A 21113-nucleotide genomic window follows, 5' to 3' on the forward strand; every position below is an offset into this window, starting at 1 on the left:
ACCAGTATGATGCAGGACACTGGTGGACCGCCCTGGCCACACACCAGTATGATGCATGACACTGGTGGACCGCCCTGGCCACACACCAGTATGAAGCAGGACACTGGTGGACCGCCCTGGCCACACACCAGTATGATGCAGGACACTGGTGGACCGCCCTGGCCACACACCAGTATGAAGCAGGACACTGGTGGACCGCCCTGGCCACACACCAGTATGAAGCAGGACACTGGTGGACCGCCCTGCCCACACACCAGTATGAAGCAGGACACTGGTGGACCGCCCTGGCCACACACCAGTATGAAGCATGACACTGGTGGACCGCCCTGGCCACACACCAGTATGAAGCATGACACTGGTGGACCGTCGTGGCCACACACCAGTATGATGCAGGACACTGGTGGACCGCCCTGGCCACACACCAGTATGAAGCATGACACTGGTGGACCGCCCTGGCCACACACCAGTATGAAGCATGACACTGGTGGACCGCCCTGGCCACACACCAGTATGAAGCATGACACTGGTGGACCGCCCTGGCCACACACCAGTATGAAGCATGACACTGGTGGACCGCCCTGGCCACACACCAGTATGATGCATGACACTGGTGGACCGCCCTGGCCACACACCAGTATGAAGCATGACACTGGTGGACCGCCCTGGCCACACACCAGTATGAAGCAGGACACTGGTGGACCGCCCTGGCCACACACCAGTATGAAGCATGACACTGGTGGACCGCCCTGGCCACACACCAGTATGAAGCATGACACTGGTGGACCGCCCTGGCCACACACCAGTATGAAGCATGACACTCGTGGACCGCCCTGGCCACACACCAGTATGAAGCATGACACTGGTGGACCGCCCTGGCCACACACCAGTATGAAGCAGGACACTGGTGGACCGCCCTGGCCACACACCAGTATGATGCATGACACTGGTGGACCGCCCTGGCCAGACACCAGTATGAAGCATGACACTGGTGGACCGCCCTGGCCACACACCAGTATGAAGCATGACACTGGTGGACCGCCCTGGCCACACACCAGTATGAAGCATGACACTGGTGACCGCCCTGGCCACACACCAGTATGAAGCATGACACTGGTGGACCGCCCTGGCCACACACCAGTATGAAGCATGACACTGGTGGACCGCCCTGGCCACACACCAGCATGAAGCATGACACTGGTGGACCGCCCTGGCCACACACCAGTATGAAGCATGACACTGGTGGACCGCCCTGGCCACACACCAGTATGATGCATGACACTGGTGGACCGCCCTGGCCAGACACCAGTATGATGCATGACACTGGTGGACCCCCCTGGCCACACACCAGTATGAAGCATGACACTGGTGGACCGCCCTGGCCACACACCAGCATGAAGCATGACACTGGTGGACCGCCCTGGCCACACACCAGCATGAAGCATGACACTGGTGGACCGCCCTGGCCACACACCAGCATGAAGCAGGACACTGGTGGACCGCCCTGGCCACACACCAGCATGAAGCATGACACTGGTGGACCGCCCTGGCCACACACCAGTATGAAGCATGACACTGGTGGACCACCCTGGCCACACACCAGTATGAAGCAGGACACTGGTGGACCGCCCTGGCCACACACCAGTATGAAGCATGACACTGGTGGACCCCCCTGGCCACACACCAGTATGAAGCATGACACTGGTGGACCGCCCTGGCCACACACCAGTATGAAACATGACACTGGTGGACCGCCCTGGCCACACACCAGTATGAAGCAGGACACTGGTGGACCGCCCTGGCCACACACCAGTATGAAGCAGGACACTGGTGGACCCCCCTGGCCACACACCAGTATGAAGCATGACACTGGTGGACCACCCTGGCCACACACCAGTATGAAGCATGACACTGGTGGACCACCCTGGCCACACACCAGTATGAAGCATGACACTGGTGGACCCCTCTGGCCACACACCAGTATGAAGCATGACACTGGTGGACCGTCGTGGCCACACACCAGTATGAAGCATGACACTGGTGGACCACCCTGGCCACACACCAGTATGAAGCATGACACTGGTGGACCACCCTGGCCACACACCAGTATGAAGCATGACATTGGTGGACCACCCTGGCCACAGAGCAGTATGAAGCATGACACTGGTGGACCGCCCTGGCCACACACCAGTATGAAGCATGACACTGGTGGACCACCCTGGCCACACACCAGTATGAAGCAGGACACTGGTGGACCACCCTGGCCACACACCAGCATGAAGCATGACACTGGTGGACCACCCTGGCCACACACCAGCATGAAGCATGACACTGGTGGACCACCCTGGCCACACACCAGTATGACGCAGGACACTGGTGGACCACCCTGGCCACACACCAGCATGAAGCATGACACTGGTGGACCACCCTGGCCACACACCAGTATGAAGCATGACACTGGTGGACCACCCTGGCCACACACCAGTATGAAGCATGACACTGGTGGACCACCCTGGCCACACACCAGTATGAAGCATGACACTGGTGGACCACCCTGGCCACACACCAGCATGAAGCATGACACTGGTGGACCACCCTGGCCACACACCAGTATGAAGCATGACACTGGTGGACCACCCTGGCCACACACCAGTATGAAGCATGACACTGGTGGACCGCCCTGGCCACACACCAGCATGATGCATGACACTGGTGGACCGCCCTGGCCACACACCAGTATGATGCATGACACTGGTGGACCGCCCTGGCCACACACCAGTATGATGCATGACACTGGTGGACCGCCCTGGCCACACACCAGTATGAAGCATGACACTGGTGGACCGCCCTGGCCACACACCAGCATGAAGCATGACACTGGTGGACCACCTTGGCCACACACCAGCATGAAGCTAACACTGGTGGACCGCCCTGGCCACACACCAGTATGAAGCATGACACTGGTGGACCGCCCTGGCCACACACCAGTATGATGCATGACACTGGTGGACCGCCCTGGCCACACACCAGTATGAAGCATGACACTGGTGGACCACCCTGGCCACACACCAGCATGAAGCATGACACTGGTGGACCGCCCTGGCCACACACCAGCATGAAGCATGACACTGGTGGACCACCCTGGCCACACACCAGTATGAAGCAGGACACTGGTGGACCACCCTGGCCACAGAGCAGCATGAAGCATGACACTGGTGGACCACCCTGGCCACACACCAGTATGAAGCAGGACACTGGTGGACCACCCTGGCCACACACCAGCATGAAGCATGACACTGGTGGACCACCCTGGCCACAGAGCAGCATGAAGCATGACACTGGTGGACCACCCTGGCCACACACCAGCATGAAGCATGACACTGGTGGACCACCCTGGCCACAGAGCAGCATGAAGCATGACACTGGTGGACCACCCTGGCCACACACCAGTATGAAGCAGGACACTGGTGGACCACCCTGGCCACACACCAGCATGAAGCATGACACTGGTGGACCACCCTGGCCACACACCAGCATGAAGCATGACACTGGTGGACCACCCTGGCCACACACCAGTATGAAGCATGACACTGGTGGACCACCCTGGCCACACACCAGCATGAAGCATGACACTGGTGGACCACCCTGGCCACACACCAGCATGATGCATGACACTGGTGGACCGCCCTGGCCACACACCAGCATGAAGCATGACACTGGTGGACCGCCCTGGCCACACACCAGTATGAAGCATGACACTGGTGGACCGCCCTGGCCACACACCAGCATGATGCATGACACTGGTGGACCGCCCTGGCCACACACCAGCATGAAGCATGACACTGGTGGACCGCCCTGGCCACACACCAGTATGAAGCATGACACTGGTGGACCGCCCTGGCCACACACCAGCATGATGCATGACACTGGTGGACCGCCCTGGCCACACACCAGCATGATGCATGACACTGGTGGACCGCCCTGGCCACACACCAGCATGAAGCATGACACTGGTGGACCGCCCTGGCCACACACCAGTATGAAGCATGACACTGGTGGACCGCCCTGGCCACACACCAGCATGAAGCATGACACTGGTGGACCACCCTGGCCACACACCAGTATGAAGCATGACACTGGTGGACCACCCTGGCCACACACCAGTATGAAGCATGACACTGGTGGACCACCCTGGCCACACACCAGTATGAAGCATGACACTGGTGGACCGCCCTGGCCACACACCAGCATGAAGCATGACACTGGTGGACCGCCCTGGCCACACACCAGCATGAAGCATGACACTGGTGGACCACCCTGGCCACACACCAGTATGATGCATGACACTGGTGGACCGCCCTGGCCACACACCAGTATGAAGCATGACACTGGTGGACCACCCTGGCCACACACCAGCATGAAGCATGACACTGGTGGACCACCCTGGCCACACACCAGTATGATGCATGACACTGGTGGACCGCCCTGGCCACACACCAGCATGAAGCATGACACTGGTGGACCGCCCTGGCCACACACCAGCATGAAGCATGACACTGGTGGACCACCCTGGCCACACACCAGTATGATGCATGACACTGGTGGACCACCCTGGCCACACACCAGCATGAAGCATGACACTGGTGGACCACCCTGGCCACACACCAGTATGAAGCATGACACTGGTGGACCGCCCTGGCCACACACCAGCATTAAGCATGACACTGGTGGACCGCCCTGGCCACACACCAGTGTGAAGCAGGACACTGGTGGACCGCCCTGGCCACAGAGCAGTACAACAAGTGTCAACAGCTCCCGCCCACCGCGGTTGTGGCCACATGTTGCACAACAATGACGCGCCGCCACAAATCACCAATGGCCGCCATTGCACAACCCGCAACACAAGCTATTGTGCCGTTATACCAACTCTCAGTAATTATCATCTCCACAACACTCCCACCTCGCTCCACTTTCTCATTCTTAATCTACCTCCCTCACACACACACACACACACACACACACACACACACACACACACACACACACACACACACACACACACACACACACACAAAGGCTACTACTATACACACTCGAAAGACAGGAGGGAGTAGACGGAAGCGCACTATCATGGGTAAGGAATTACCTACGAGACAGGAGCCAGAGTGTGAGAGGGAGGAGTGTGACAGGCATACAGTAACAAGCGGGGCGCCTCAAGGCTCGCTGCTGGCTCCCATAATATTCCTCGTGTATGTAAATAATTTGGCTGCAGGAGTTGAGTTTTGTATGTTGATGTTTGCAGACAATGCCAAACTAATAAGGTTGAGACAGATGAGTATTGCAAGATTCTCCAAGATGAGGTGAACAAGCTGCAGAGTCCGAGAAATGGCTGCTGGAGTTCAACCCCAGCAAGTGTAAGGTGGTGAAAATTGGCCCAAGAGCCAGGAGGCCGAAAGGCCAATACACGATGAAAGGAAACTACTTCCCTATAACGACTAGAGAAACAGACCTGGGAGTGGACATAACTCCAAACCTAACTTCAGAGGCTCATGTAAGTTGAATAACGTCAGCCGCATACTCTACGCTACAAGTCAGAACATCCTTCAGAAACTTGAATAAGGAGTTAAGATCACTGTATACCGCCTACGTGAGGCCAGTCCTGAGTATGCCGCCCCATCCTGGAGCGGCACTCATTTGAAAAAACACACAAGCTTGATACCTGGTTGATACCTGGTTGATGTGGTTCTGGGAGTTCTTCTACTCCCCAAGCCCGGCCCGAGGCCAGGCTTGACTTGTGAGAGTTTGGTCCACCAGGCTGTTGCTTGGAGCGGCCCGCAGGCCCACATACCCACCACAGCCCGGTTGGTCCGGCACTCCTTGGAGGAAACTATCTAGTTTCTCTTGAAGATGTCCACGGTTGTTCCGGAAATATTTCTTATGCTTACTGGGAGGACGTTGAACAACCGCGGACCTCTGATGTTTATACAGTGTTCTCTGATTGTGCCCATGGCACCTCTGCTCTTCACTGGTTCTATTGTACATTTTCTTCCATATCGTTCACTCCAGTACGTTGTTATTTTACTGTGTAGATTTGGTACCTGGCCCTCCAGTATCTTCCACATGTATATTATTTGATATCCCTCTCGTTGTCTTTCTAGCGAGTACATTTGGAGAGCTTTGAGACGGTAAAAGGGCATAAGTTTGCCACGAGACTCTTCCCAGAATTGAGAAGGATGAGGTATGAAGAGCGACTGAAGGAACTAAACCTAACGACGCTAGTAAGGAGAAGAGAGAGTGAGGGGAGGGGGGGAACATGATACAGACGTGTACACAACTCAAGAGGGACACTTGGTTGGAAAAGGAGGAGAATATTTACAATAAATAAAAACATTGGAGGCACAAGATGGGAGCTTGAGACTCTCATGTGTCACAGAGATGTTAGAAGGTTTTACTTTAGTGTAAGAGTAGCGGGAAAATGGAATCAGGTAAAGGAGCAGGTTGTAGAGGCTAACTCAATTCACAACTTTAAAAGCAGGTATGCTAGGACAATAGATCAGGAGGCATTATATTAAACAACCGGCGGCTAGAAAAGCGGGATCCAAGAGCTAGAGCTCGATACTGCAGACACAAATAGGTGTGTACAAACAATTGAGTGTACAAACAGCTGAGTGTACACACACAACAATGCTCCCTCGCTCTGCTTTCTCATCTTTCACATTCTTAATATACTACACACCTCTCTACCTACCTACCTACCTCCCTCCCTCCCTCCCCCCCCCCCTCTCTCTCTCTCTCTCTCTCACTAGTGTGTGGTACTGCTAGTAGTGTGGTGTTACTAGGGGGTACCACAGGGTTCCACCAGTAATGTTCATCGTCTACATACATGATCTACCAGAAGCAATACAGAATTATATGAACATGTGTGTGGATGATGCTAAGATACCGGGGAAGACAGGAGACGCACGTGATTGTAACGCCCTTCAAAGTGATCTAGATAAAATAAGTGCTTGGAGCGTCAAGTGGCAAATGGAATTCAAGGTGAATAAATGTCATGTTGTGGAATGTGGAATCTAAGAAAATAAGCCACACACAACTTACAAATAATGTGGAAAGGAAATACAGAACACTAATAAAGGACGAGACCTACGAGTGGTTTTGGATAGTAAAGTGTCGCCAGAGGAACACATAAAGAACATTGTGAGAGGAGCGTGTGCGTCGCTTCCCAACTTCACACTTGCTTTTAATTATATGGACGGTGAGATAGTAAAGAAACTCTTCTTGACTTTTATGAGTCCAAAATGGGAATATGCAGCAATTGAATGGTGACCAAATCTCAAGAAGCACATAAAGAAACGGGAAAAGGTGCAACGGAATACTACAAAATGGCTTCCGGAACTGAAACACATCAGTTACAAGGAGAGACTAGAAGCTATAAAGATGCGGAAACTAGAAGATAGAAGAAAAAGAGGTGATATGATTACCACTTACAAAGTACTAACAGGAATCGACCAAATTGACAAAGAGGAATTCCTGAAACCAACAACTGAACAAACAAGAGGACACAGATTAAAGCTAAGGAAACAAAGGTGCTGAAAAAACATTAGAAAGGTTTTTTTTTGTAGAGTTGTAGACGGTTAGAACAAGTTAAGTGAGAAGGTGGTGGAGGCCAAAATCCTCAGTAGTTTAAAAGTGTTATACAGCAAAGAGTACTGGGAAGACGGGACACCACGAGCGTAGCTCTCATCCTGTAATAACTCTTAGGTAATTACACACACATACAACAGGTCTTCACAATAGAGCACGGGTCCAGAGATAAGAGAGGGAATATCTAACCAAACACAACTAGATGAGTTTGTGATTACCAGTGGGGAGGTGAGGAAGCATCTGCTAGAGTTGGATGTGACAAAGGCTATAGGCCCGGATGGAATCTCCCCATGGGTACTAAAGGAAAGAGAAGAAGCACTGTGCCTGCCACTCTCCATGGTGTATAACACATCACTGGTAACATGAGAACTGCCAACAATTTGGAAGACGACTAATGTAGTCCTCATACCAGAATGGGGATAAACAGGAGGCACTGAACCACAGGTCAGTGTCACTAAGTTGCATTATATGCAAGTTGACGGAGAAGATTGTGTGAACAAAACTAGTGAACATCTCGAGCGAAAGAACTTTGATGTGATGGAGGCTGACTCCATGCACAGTTTCAAGTGTAGTTATGATGGAGCTCGAGAAGCTCGGGAATCTGTACAACAGTAGATTGACGGTTGAGAGGCGGGACCAAAGAGCCAAACCTCAACCCCCACAAGAAGAACTGAGTGAGTACAACTAGGTGACACCTTGTTGTTCTCCCCCCCCCCAAACAACACACCCACCCACGCCCACACAACACATATACCTGTATACCACTTATGTAAGACCAATCCTGTATACCACTTATGTAAGACCAATCCTGTATACCACTTATGTAAGACCAATCCTGTAAACCACTTATGTAAGACCAATCCTGTATACCACTTATGTAAGACCAATCCTGTATACCACTTATGTAAGACCAATCCTGGAGTATGCAGCTCCAGCCTGGAGTCCATACCTAGTTAAACACAAGACAAAGTTAGAGAAGATTCAGCGGTATGCCACCAGACTGGTCCCGGAACTGAGAGGAATGAGCTACGAGGAAAGGCTAAAGGAGCTGAACCTCACATCCCTGGAAAACAGAAGAGTAAGGGGAGACATGATCACCACCTACAAAATTCTCAGGGGAATTGACAGGGTGGACAAAGACAAACTCTTCAGCACGGGTGGGACACGAACAAGGGGACACAGGTGGAAACTTAGTACCCAGATGAGCCACAGAGACGTTAGAAAGAACTTGTTCAGTGTCAGAGTAGTTAATAAATGGAATGCACTAGAAATTGATGTGGTGGAGGCTGACTCCATACACAGTTTCAAATGTAGATATGATAGAGCCCAGTAGGCTCAGGAATCTGTACACCAGTTGACTGACAGTTGAGAGGCGGGACCAAAGAGCCAAAACTCAACCCCTGCAAGCACAATTAGGTGAGTACACACACACACACACACACACACACACACGTAATTATGTAACTACGTAATGTATGTTATTTAACTACGTAAATGATCTCCCAGAGGGTATAGACTCATTCCTCTCAATGTTTGCTGACGACGCCAAAATTATGAGAAGGATTAAGACAGAGGAGGACAGCTTGAGGCTTCAAGAAGACATGGACAAGCTGCAGGAATGGTCGAACAAATGGCTGTTAGAGTTTAATCCAAGCAAATGTAATGTAATGAAGATAGGGGTAGGAAGCAGGAGACCAGATACAAGGTATCACTTGGGAGATGAAATACTTCAAGAGTCCGAGAGAGAGAGAAAGACCTGGGGGTTGATATCACGCCAGACCTGTCCCCTGAAGCTCATATCAAGAGAATAACAGCAGCAGCATATGCCAGGTTGGCTAACATACAAACGGCCTTTAGAAACTTGTGTAAGGAATCTTTCAGAACATTATATACCACATATGTCAGACCAATCCTGGAGTATGCGGCACCAGCATGGAGTCCATATCTAGTCAAGCATAAGACTAAACTGGAAAAGGTTCAAAGGTTTGCCACCAGACTATTACCCGAGCTGAGAGGTATGAGCTACGAGGAGAGACTACGGGAATTAAACCTCACTTCGTTGGAAGACAGAAGAGTTAGGGGGGACATGATCACCACATTCAAGATCCTCAAGGGAATCGACAGGGTTGATAAAGACAGGCTGTTTAACACAAGGGGCACACGCACTAGGGGACACAGGTGGAAACTGAGTGCCCAAATGAGCCACAGAGATATTAGAAAGAACTTTTTTAGTGTCAGAGTGGTTGACAAATGGAATGCATTAGGAAGTGATGTGGTGGAGGCTGACTCCATACACAGTTTCAAGTGTAGATATGATAGAGCCCAATAGGCTCAGGAACCTGTACACCTGTTGATTGACAGTTGAGAGGCGGGACCAAAGAGCCAGAGCTCAACCCCCGCAAGCACAACTAGGTGAGTACACACACCCACCCACCCTTACACCCACGCCCCGGACGCACGCACCCCCCCCCCCCACACACACAATTGTGCGTATGTGGTGGGGGTTGAAGGGGGTGTATGTGGGGTTGGGATGTGAGAAGAGAAAACAGTGGGAAGGGGGGGGGGGGGGGTCAACACGACGCTGGGGCAGATGGAGAAAGCCCACACCTGCCTGCTCTCACACCACCCCCGGCCCACACCTGCCACCTCTCACATCACCCCCGGCCCACACCTGCCACCTCTCACATCACCCCCGGCCCACACCTGCCACCTCTCACACCACCCCCGGCCCACACCTGCCACCTCTCACATCACCCCCGGCCCACACCTGCCACCTCTCACACCACCCCCGGCCCACACCTGCCACCTCTCACATCACCCCCGGCCCACACCTGCCACCTCTCACACCACCCCCGGCCACACCTGCCACCTCTCACATCACCCCCGGCCCACACCTGCCACCTCTCACATCACCCCCGGCCCACACCTGCCACCTCTCACACCACCCCCGGCCCACACCTGCCACCTCTCACACCACCCCCGGCCCACACCAGCCACCTCTCACACCACCCCGGCCCACACCTGCCACCTCTCACATCACCCCCGGCACACACCTGCCACCTCTCACATCCCCCCGGCCCACACCTGCCACCTCTCACATCACCCCCAGGCCCACACCTGCCACCTCTCACATCCCCCCCAGGCCCACACCAGCCACCTCTCACACCACCCCGGCCCACACCTGCCACCTCTCACATCACCCCCGGCCCACACCACCCCCGGCCCACACCTGCCACCTCTCACATCACCCCCGGCCCACACCTGCCACCTCTCACATCACCCCCGGCCCACACCTGCCACCTCTCACACCACCCGCGGCCCACACCTGCCACCTCTCACACCACCCCCGGCCCACACCTGCCACCTCTCACACCACCCCCGGCCCACACCTGCCACCTCTCACATCCCCCCCAGGCCCACACCTGCCACCTCTCACATCCTCCCCAGGCCCACACCTGCCACCTCTCACATCACCCCCAGGCCCACACCTGCCACTTCTCACATCCACCCCAGGCCCACACCTGCCATCTCTCACAGCACCCCCGGCACACACCTGCCACCTCTCACATCACCCCCGGCACTCACCTGCCACCTCTCACATCCCCAACGGCCCACACCTGCCACCTCTCACATCACCCCCAGGCCCACACCTGCCACCTCTCACATCCCCCCAGGCCCACACCTGCCACCTCTCACATCACCCCCGGCCCACACCTGCCACCTCTCACATCACCCCTGGCACACACCTGCCACCTCTCACATCCCCCCGGCCCACACCTGCCACCTCTCACATCACCCCCAGGCCCACACCTGCCACCTCTCACATCCCCCCCAGGCCCACACCTGCCACCTCTCACATCACCCCCAGGCCCACACCTGCCACCTCTCACATCCCCAACAGGCCCACACCTGCCACCTCCGGCACACATACGCACAATTGTGCGTATGTGGTGGGGGTTGAAGGGGGTGTATGTGGGGTTGGGATGTGAGAAGAGAAAACAGTGGGAAGGGGGGGGGGGTCAACACGACGCTGGGGCAGATGGAGAAAGCCCACACCTGCCTGCTCTCACACCACCCCCGGCCCACACCTGCCACCTCTCACATCACCCCCGGCCCACACCTGCCTGCTCTCACACCACCCCCGGCCCACACCTGCCACCTCTCACATCACCCCCGGCCCACACCTGCCACCTCTCACATCACCCCCGGCCCACACCTGCCACCTCTCACACCACCCCCGGCCCACACCTGCCACCTCTCACATCACCCCCGGCCCACACCTGCCACCTCTCACACCACCCCCGGCCACACCTGCCACCTCTCACATCACCCCCGGCCCACACCTGCCACCTCTCACATCACCCCCGGCCCACACCTGCCACCTCTCACACCACCCCCGGCCCACACCTGCCACCTCTCACACCACCCCCGGCCCACACCAGCCACCTCTCACACCACCCCGGCCCACACCTGCCACCTCTCACATCACCCCCGGCACACACCTGCCACCTCTCACATCCCCCCGGCCCACACCTGCCACCTCTCACATCACCCCCAGGCCCACACCTGCCACCTCTCACATCCCCCCCAGGCCCACACCAGCCACCTCTCACACCACCCCGGCCCACACCTGCCACCTCTCACATCACCCCCGGCCCACACCACCCCCGGCCCACACCTGCCACCTCTCACATCACCCCCGGCCCACACCTGCCACCTCTCACATCACCCCCGGCCCACACCTGCCACCTCTCACACCACCCGCGGCCCACACCTGCCACCTCTCACACCACCCCCGGCCCACACCTGCCACCTCTCACACCACCCCCGGCCCACACCTGCCACCTCTCACATCCCCCCCAGGCCCACACCTGCCACCTCTCACATCCTCCCCAGGCCCACACCTGCCACCTCTCACATCACCCCCAGGCCCACACCTGCCACTTCTCACATCCCCCCCAGGCCCACACCTGCCATCTCTCACAGCACCCCCGGCACACACCTGCCACCTCTCACATCACCCCCGGCACTCACCTGCCACCTCTCACATCCCCAACGGCCCACACCTGCCACCTCTCACATCACCCCCAGGCCCACACCTGCCACCTCTCACATCCCCCCAGGCCCACACCTGCCACCTCTCACATCACCCCCGGCCCACACCTGCCACCTCTCACATCACCCCTGGCACACACCTGCCACCTCTCACATCCCCCCGGCCCACACCTGCCACCTCTCACATCACCCCCAGGCCCACACCTGCCACCTCTCACATCCCCCCCAGGCCCACACCTGCCACCTCTCACATCACCCCCAGGCCCACACCTGCCACCTCTCACATCCCCAACAGGCCCACACCTGCCACCTCTCACATCATACCCAGGCCCACACCTGCCACCTCTCACATCCCCCCCAGGCCCACACCTGCCACCTCTCACATCACCCCCAGGCCCACACCTGCCACCTCTCACATCCCCCCCAGGCCCACACCTGCCACCTCTCACATCCCCCCCAGGCCCACACCTGCCACCTCTCACATCCCCCCCAGGCCCACACCTGCCACCTCTCACATCCCCCCAGGCCCACACCTGCCACCTCTCACATCACCCCCAGGCCCACACCTGCCACCTCTCACATCACCCCCAGGCCCACACCTGCCACCTCTCACATCCCCCCAGGCCCACACCTGCCACCTCTCACATCACCCCCGGCACACACCTGCCACCTCTCACATCCCCCCGGCCCACACCTGCCACCTCTCACATCACCCCCAGGCCCACACCTGCCACCTCTCACATCCCCCCCAGGCCCACACCTGCCACCTCTCACATCACCCCCGGCCCACACCTGCCAGCTCTCACATCACCCCCGGCACACACCTGCCACCTCTCACATCATCCCCGGCCCACACCTGCCACCTCTCACATCATCCACGGCCCACACTTGACATCTCTCACATTACCCCCGGCCCACACCTGCCAGCTCTCACATCACCCCCGGCCCACACCTGCCACACCTCACATCACCCCCCGGCCCACACCTGCCAGCTCTCACATCACCCCCGGCCCACACCTGCCAGCTCTCACATCCCCCAGCCCAGACCTGTCCCCCGCCACACCTGCCACCTCTCACATCCCCCAGCCCACACCTGCCACCTCTCACGTCACCCCCGGCCCACACCTGTCACCTCCCACATCCCCCCGGCCCACACCTGCAACCTCTCACATCACCCCCGGCCCACACCTGCCACCTCTCACATCCCCCCGGCCCACACCTGCCACCTCTCACATCCCCCCCGGCCCACACCTGCCACCTCTCACATCCCCCCCGGCCCACACCTGCCACCTCTCACATCCCCCCGGCCCACACCCGCCACCTCTCACATCCCCCCGGCCCACACTTGCCACCTCACATCACCCCCGGCCCACACCTGCCACCTCTCACATTACCCCCGGCCCACACCTGCCACCTCTCACATCCCCCCGGCCCACACCTGCCACCTCTCACATCCTCCCCGGCCCACACCTGCCACCTCTCACATCCCCCCCGGCCCACACCTGCCACCTCTCACACCCCCCCGGCCCACACCTGCCACCTCTCACATCCCCCCGGCCCACACCCGCCACCTCTCACATCCCCCCGGCCCACACCTGCCACCTCTCACATCCCCCGGCCCACACCCGCCACACCTGCCACCTCTCACATCCCCCCCGGCCCACACCTGCCACCTCTCACATCCACCCTGGCCCACACCTGCCACCTCTCACATCACCCCGGCCCACACCCGCCACACCTGCCACCTCTCACATCCCCCCCGGCCCACACCTGCCACCTCTCACACCACCCCCGGCCCACACCTGCCACCTCTCACATCACCCCGGCCCACCCCTGCCACCTCTCACATCCCCCGGCCCACACCTGCCACCTCTCACATCCCCCCGACCCACACCTGCCACCTCTCACATCCCCCCGGCCCACACCTGCCACCTCTCACATCACCCCGGCCCACACCTGCCACCTCTCACAGCCCCCCCGGCCCACACCCGCCACCTCTCACATCCCCCCGGCCCACACCTGCCACCTCTCACAGCCCCCCCGGCCCACACCCGCCACCTCTCACATCCCCCCGGCCCACACCTGCCACCTCTCACATCCCCCCGGCCCACACCTGCCACCTCTCACATCCCCCCTGGCCCACACCTGCCACCTCTCACATCCCCCCGGCCCACACCCGCCACACCTGCCACCTCTCACATCACCCCCGGCCCACACCTGCCACCTCTCACATCCCCCCCGGCCCACACCTGCCACCTCTCACATCACCCCGGCCCACACCTGCCACCTCTCACATCCCCCCGGCCCACACCTGCCACCTCTCACATCACCCCCGGCCCACACCTGCCACCTCTCACATCCCCCCCGGCCCACACCTGCCACCTCTCACATCACCCCCGGCCCACACCTGCCACCTCTCACATCACCCCCGGCCCACACCTGCCACCTCTCACATCCCCCCGGCCCACACCTGCCACCTCTCATCACCCCCAGCCCACACCTGCCACCTCTCACATCCCCCCGGCCCACACCTGTCACCTCTTACATCAGTACTAAGACCACAACATCAGTAAGAGCCCAGACTAAGAGTCGTGTAGTAAGAACATCAGTAAGAGCCCAGACTAAGAGTCGTGTAGTAAGAGCAGGAGTAAGAGCCCAGACTAAGAATCATGTAGTAAGAACATCAGTAAGAGCCCAGACTAAGAGTCGTGTAGTAAGAGCACCAGTAAGAGCCCAGACTATGAGTCGTGTAGTAAGAGCACCAGTAAGAGCCCAGACTAAGAGTCGTGTAGTAAGAGCAGGAGTAAGAGCCCAGACTAAGAGTCGTGTAGTAACAACACCAGTAAGAGCCCAGACTATGAGTCGTGTAGTAAGAGCAGGAGTAAGAGCCCAGACTAAGAGTCGTGTAGTAAGAGTTAGAGAAAGTGTAGATTAAGCGCCTGGAGGCGTGTAGCAACGGGGTCAGTGGCACTAGTGAGCCCCACCACACTACACCACACCTCCCACACTACACCACACCCCCCCCACACTACGCCACACCTCCCACACAATGTCAGCAACAACATACCTACACAGATTATTGATGACGACATGGGAGTAACCCTTCACTTAAACAATAATGCTCTACATATAATCAACCTATATGTGCCACAGAGTAAACTTGACCTTGACACACTGCCTGAATTTGTTAATGAAGAACCTACCCTGCTGGTTGGTGACCTTAATGCCAGACACCCACACTTTGGTGCCAACTGTCATCAGCCCAATGTCAATGGACGGAAACTGTCACTCTTTGTCAGGGGAAGTGAAAACCTTAGAGTCCTGGGTGATGAACAGCCAACTCACCTCAGAGGAGGAAGATTGGACTATGCTCTCCTGCTGAATGCACAGGACACGGATGCCAGTACACACATTGTGCACAGTTTATGTAATGACCACTGGGCACTGATTACCACCGTCGACATGAGCAAGAGAAGGAAAGAGACAAATAAAAGAAAAAGGTTATCACTCGGACCAGATATGAGGCCGCACTTCATAAACAGGATGAGTGACTGGTTCACGGAATACCAAATCCCAGAAGACATTGACACATTTGTTGATGACCTTAATCACCAAATTGAGAGCTGTCTCAGAGCTCCGTGCCGTACGCCTGGGCGAAGTAACCCCCAGAAGAAAATAAAATGGTATGAGAACGACTACATAAAGATGCTCAATGCAAATGCTAGGAGCATGAGTAGAGAGTACCGGAGACATCCCACAGACAGTAACCAAGAACTGTTCAAAACTGTGTGTCAAGTAGCCAGGGAAGAGAAGATTAAAGAGCGGGGAAAGACAATGGCTTGACTTCACCAGCTCCATTGGAAGAGAAACATCTGCAAGACAAGTGTGGACAAAAATTCAGATAGCTAAGGGGGGCAGAACCCGGCCTGCCCCCCTTAACCTAGTATCCGGCCTCAACACAGCCAGGTTGGGCCCCGGATACCAGGATCCAGAGCGGGTCTGTGAGACCATCACACAGCCAGGGAGAGACAGAGTGAATCCACCGGATGGAGAGACAGAGGTCTTAAGGTAAAGTGTGATCTCTGAGGGTATTGTTTCGTGTGTGAATTACATCACAATTACCAGTGTAGAGTAGGGCTTATCTTTGGTGAATTTCATATTTTGTTCACAATAAACTCATGTTAAACTCTCTGTGTCAATTGTTGGATGCTGTTACGTCTGGATACAGGTTGTTAACATAGGGCTTGATGTAGTTAGTGGACAAGCAGGGTGGTGGCAGTTTAGTTAATACTGTGTAGCATTTCCTTGAAGGTTGCCCTTGGTCCCCGGTGTTACCACCAGTGGTACACCGTATGTCCCTTACTAGTACGTTAAATATACATGCAAGTGTTCAGTAACAAAATGTTCCCAAGTACAACCAGTAGGAAGTGTTACTCTGTATATATTAGTAGTCATCCGTCACCCTACTCTCCCTATTACCTTCCACCTCCCTTCTCTCCTCATGCTCTTTCCTACTCCTCACTATCACCCTCCTCTCCTCCTCCTACCTCCCCTCTGCCTGTGCGCCCCTCGTTTTCTGTTACCCCACAGACGAGCTCCCCCTCCCCGTCCACGTTTTCTAAATCTTTCCACCTCCCCTCTTTTCTCCTTGATTCCTTCCTCCCTTCCTTCTGCTTTACTTCTCACCATTAAATGTAGGGATAAATTGAATTAGAACTTTTTTTAGTGGTGTTACAATACAGTGATGTTACAATGGTTTGTGACAATGAATTCAATCTATCCCTACATTTGATACATAAGAATCTGGGGAGTTTAATTCCATTACAATTTTTGACAAGAGTATCATAAAATATTACATACTTGAAACTAGCTAAGACTAACCCAGGAATTTTTAATCAACTTGCAAGATTTTGTTCAGTATTAGAGCTGTCAATAAACTGAATTAGTTACATGCAAGAGTCATTGAAGTCAATTCGATTATTTCTAAAATGTAAATATGATAAAATCGTGAAAATTGATTCACTCCATTAATCGAAGAACATTCAAAAGGTAGGGGATAAGAGCCTAGTTCAACCCTGCAAACCCCTCTAGGTGAGTACATCTAGGTGAGCACATCTAGGTGAGGACATCTAGGTGAGCACACCTAGGTGAGCACATCTAGGTGAGCACATCTAGGTGAGGACATCTAGGTGAGCACATCTAGGTGAGCACATCTAGGCGAGCACATCTAGGTGAGCACACCTAGGTGAGCACATCTAGGTGAGCACATCTAGGTGAGCACACCTAGGTGAGCACATCTAGGTGAGCACATCTAGGTGAGCACATCTAGGTGAACACATCCAGGTGAGTACATCTAGGTGAGCACATCTAGGTGAGCACATCTAAGGGAGTACATCTAGGTGAGCACACCTAGGTGAGCACATCTAGGTGAGCACATCTAGGTGAGCACATCTAGGTGAGCACATCTAAGGGAGTACATCTAGGTGAGCACATCTAGGTGAGCACATCTAGGTGAGCACATCTAAGGGAGTACATCTAGGTGAGCACACCTAGGTGAGCACATCTAGGTGAGCACATCTAAGGGAGTACATCTAGGTGAGCACATCTAGGTGAGCACATCTAGGTGAGCACATCTAAGGGAGTACATCTAGGTGAGCACACCTAGGTGAGCACACCACGACAGAGGTGTACCAATAGGAGTGAGCTGACGGCATCCATCCTTAATTGCCTCTTGCATACCTGTTCTAAGTGGCTCTCTCAGCCAGTCTCTGACTGACGCATCCTACACCCTCACACTAAGACGCACTGTACACAAGGCCAGACCTTGACGCATGTGACCCATCTTAGACCCCTACACTAAGACGCACTGTCCTCCAGGCCAGACCTTGACGCATGTGACCCATCTTAGACCCCTACACTAAGACGCACTGTCCACCAGGCCAGGCCTTGACGCATGTTAGACTCCCGCACTGCTTGATGGGGTTCTGGGAGTTCTTCTACTCCCCAAGCCCGGCCTGAGGCCAGGCTTGACTTGTGAGAGTTTGGTCCATTATTGCTTGGAGTGGCCCGCAGACCCACATACCCACCACAGCCCGGTTGGTTCGGCACTCTTTGGAGGAAACTATCTAGTTTTCTCTTGAAGATGTCCACGGTTGTTCCGGCAATATTTCTTATAGTCGCTGGGAGGACGTTGAACAACCGCGGACCTCTGATGTTTATACAGTGTTCTCTGATTGTGCCTATGGCACCTCTGCTCTTCACTGGTTCTATTCTGCATTTTCTTCCATGTCGTTCACTCCAGTACGTTGTTATTTTATTGTGTAGATGTAGTACTTGGCCCTCCAGTATCTTCCAGGTGTATATTATTTGATATCTCTCTCGTTGTCTTTCTAGCGAGTACATTCGGAATACATTTATGCTGTTTTTTGTGTCATCTGCAAAGCATGATACGAAGCTATGCCTTGTATTTGAATCTATATCCGATACGGGAATAAGGAAATACAGTGGTGCAAGGACTGTACCTTGAGGTACAGAGCTTTTAACTGCGCGTGGACTCAATTTTATATGGTTGACTGTTACTCTCTGTGTTCTGTTCGACAGAAAACTGGGTATCCAGCGTCCTACTTTACCAGTTATTCCCATTGACCTCATTTTGTGTGTTATCACTCCATATCTTTAGGTTATCCTAAGATGATTTCGGGGCTTAGTGTCCCCGCGGCCCGGTCCTCGACCAGGTCTCCACCCTCAGGAAGCAGCCCATGTCAGCTAATTCCCAGGTACCTATTTACTGCTAGGTAACAGGGGCATGAGGGTGAAAGAAACTCTGCCCATTGTTTCTCGCCGGCGCCCGGGATCGAACCCGGGACCACAAGGATCACGCGTCTAGTGTTCTGTCTGCTCAGCCGGCGGCTGAGCAGACAGCTCAGGACACAGTTATCGAATGCCTTTGCGAAATCCGTGTATACCACATCAGCATTCTGTTTTTCTTCTAATGCCTCAGTGATTTTGTCGTAATGGTCAAGTAGCTGTGAGAGGCATGATCTTCCTGCTCTATATCCATGTTGGCCTGGGATGTGGAGGTCATTAGTCTCCATGAATCTAGTGATCTGACTCCTGATCACTCTCTCAAATACTTTTATTATGTGGGACGTTAGTTCAACTGTTCTGTAATTCTTTGCCAATGCTTTGCTACCTCCCTTGTGTAGAGGGGCAATGTCTGCTGCTTTAAGCGCATCTGGTATCTACCCCGTGTCCAAGCTCTTCCTCCACACTATACTGAGTGCCTGTGCTACTGGCACTTTGCATTTCTTTATAAATATTGAATTCCATGAGTCTGGACCTGGGGCTGAATGCATGGGCATATTGTCAAATTTCTCTTTCACAATCTGCCACGCTCGTGTTGATATCAGTTATATTTACAGGTGTTTGAATATCACGCATAAAGAAGTTGTCTGGATCTTCCACTTTCATGCAGTGTATCGGAGTGCTAAACATGTCCTCATATTGCTTTTTTAGGTCACTAATTTCTTTGTCATCCTCAGTATGTGAACCTTCACTAGTACGAATAAGTCCAATACTGGCATGGGTTTTTGCTTTTGATTTAGCATATGTGAAGAAATATTTTGGGTTTTTCTTTATTTCTTGTATTGCTTTCTGTTCTAGTTGCCTTTCTTCAATCTAATATGAATTCTTCAGTCTCTGTTCGATTTCTTCAATCTCCCTGTTTAAATTATTCCTTCTTTATTTGGAAAGTTGTGTCTGCTTCAGCATTTCCGTTAACTTTTTTCTTCTTTTGTAGTGTCGTCTGCGTTCTCTTTCGACGTTGAACCTCTTCTGGCTTTCCTCAAAGGAACATGTTTCAGACTTCATATGCTTCAGAAGTCAGTTTTTCTATTCCTTGTGTAGGATTTTTATGTCTTAGAACATTTTCCCATTGAATGTTTGTAAGTTATTTGTTTATTTTCTCCCAGTCTATCCTTTTATTATTAAAATTTAATTTATTGAATAGCCCTTCTCGCTTGTTGTTTCTCTTGGGCCATTACCGTTATTAATGTTAGTTTGCACTTCAATGATCTTGTGGTCCGAGTACGTAGTGTCTGAGACAGTAATGTTTCTGATTAGCTCCTCATTGTTCGTGAATATCAGGTCCAGCGTGTTCTCGTTCCTAGTTGGTTCTGTAATCTGCTGACTGAGCGAGAATTTGTCACAGAATCTCAGTAGTTCTCTGACCTGTGGTTGGTTATTTCCAGGTTGATTTCCTGCTATAATGTTATTTTTACTATTCTCCATTTTAAACTGGGTAGATTGAAGTCTCCAAGGAAGATAATATCTGGAACTGAGTTTGCTAGGTTATCAAGGATATTCCCTATTTTGTGGATCTGTTCAGTGAATTCCTCAACTGTTGCATCTGGCAGTTT

This window comes from Procambarus clarkii, chromosome 76, assembly GCF_040958095.1.
Source record: "Procambarus clarkii isolate CNS0578487 chromosome 76, FALCON_Pclarkii_2.0, whole genome shotgun sequence".
NCBI classification, from domain to species: domain Eukaryota; kingdom Metazoa; phylum Arthropoda; class Malacostraca; order Decapoda; family Cambaridae; genus Procambarus; species Procambarus clarkii.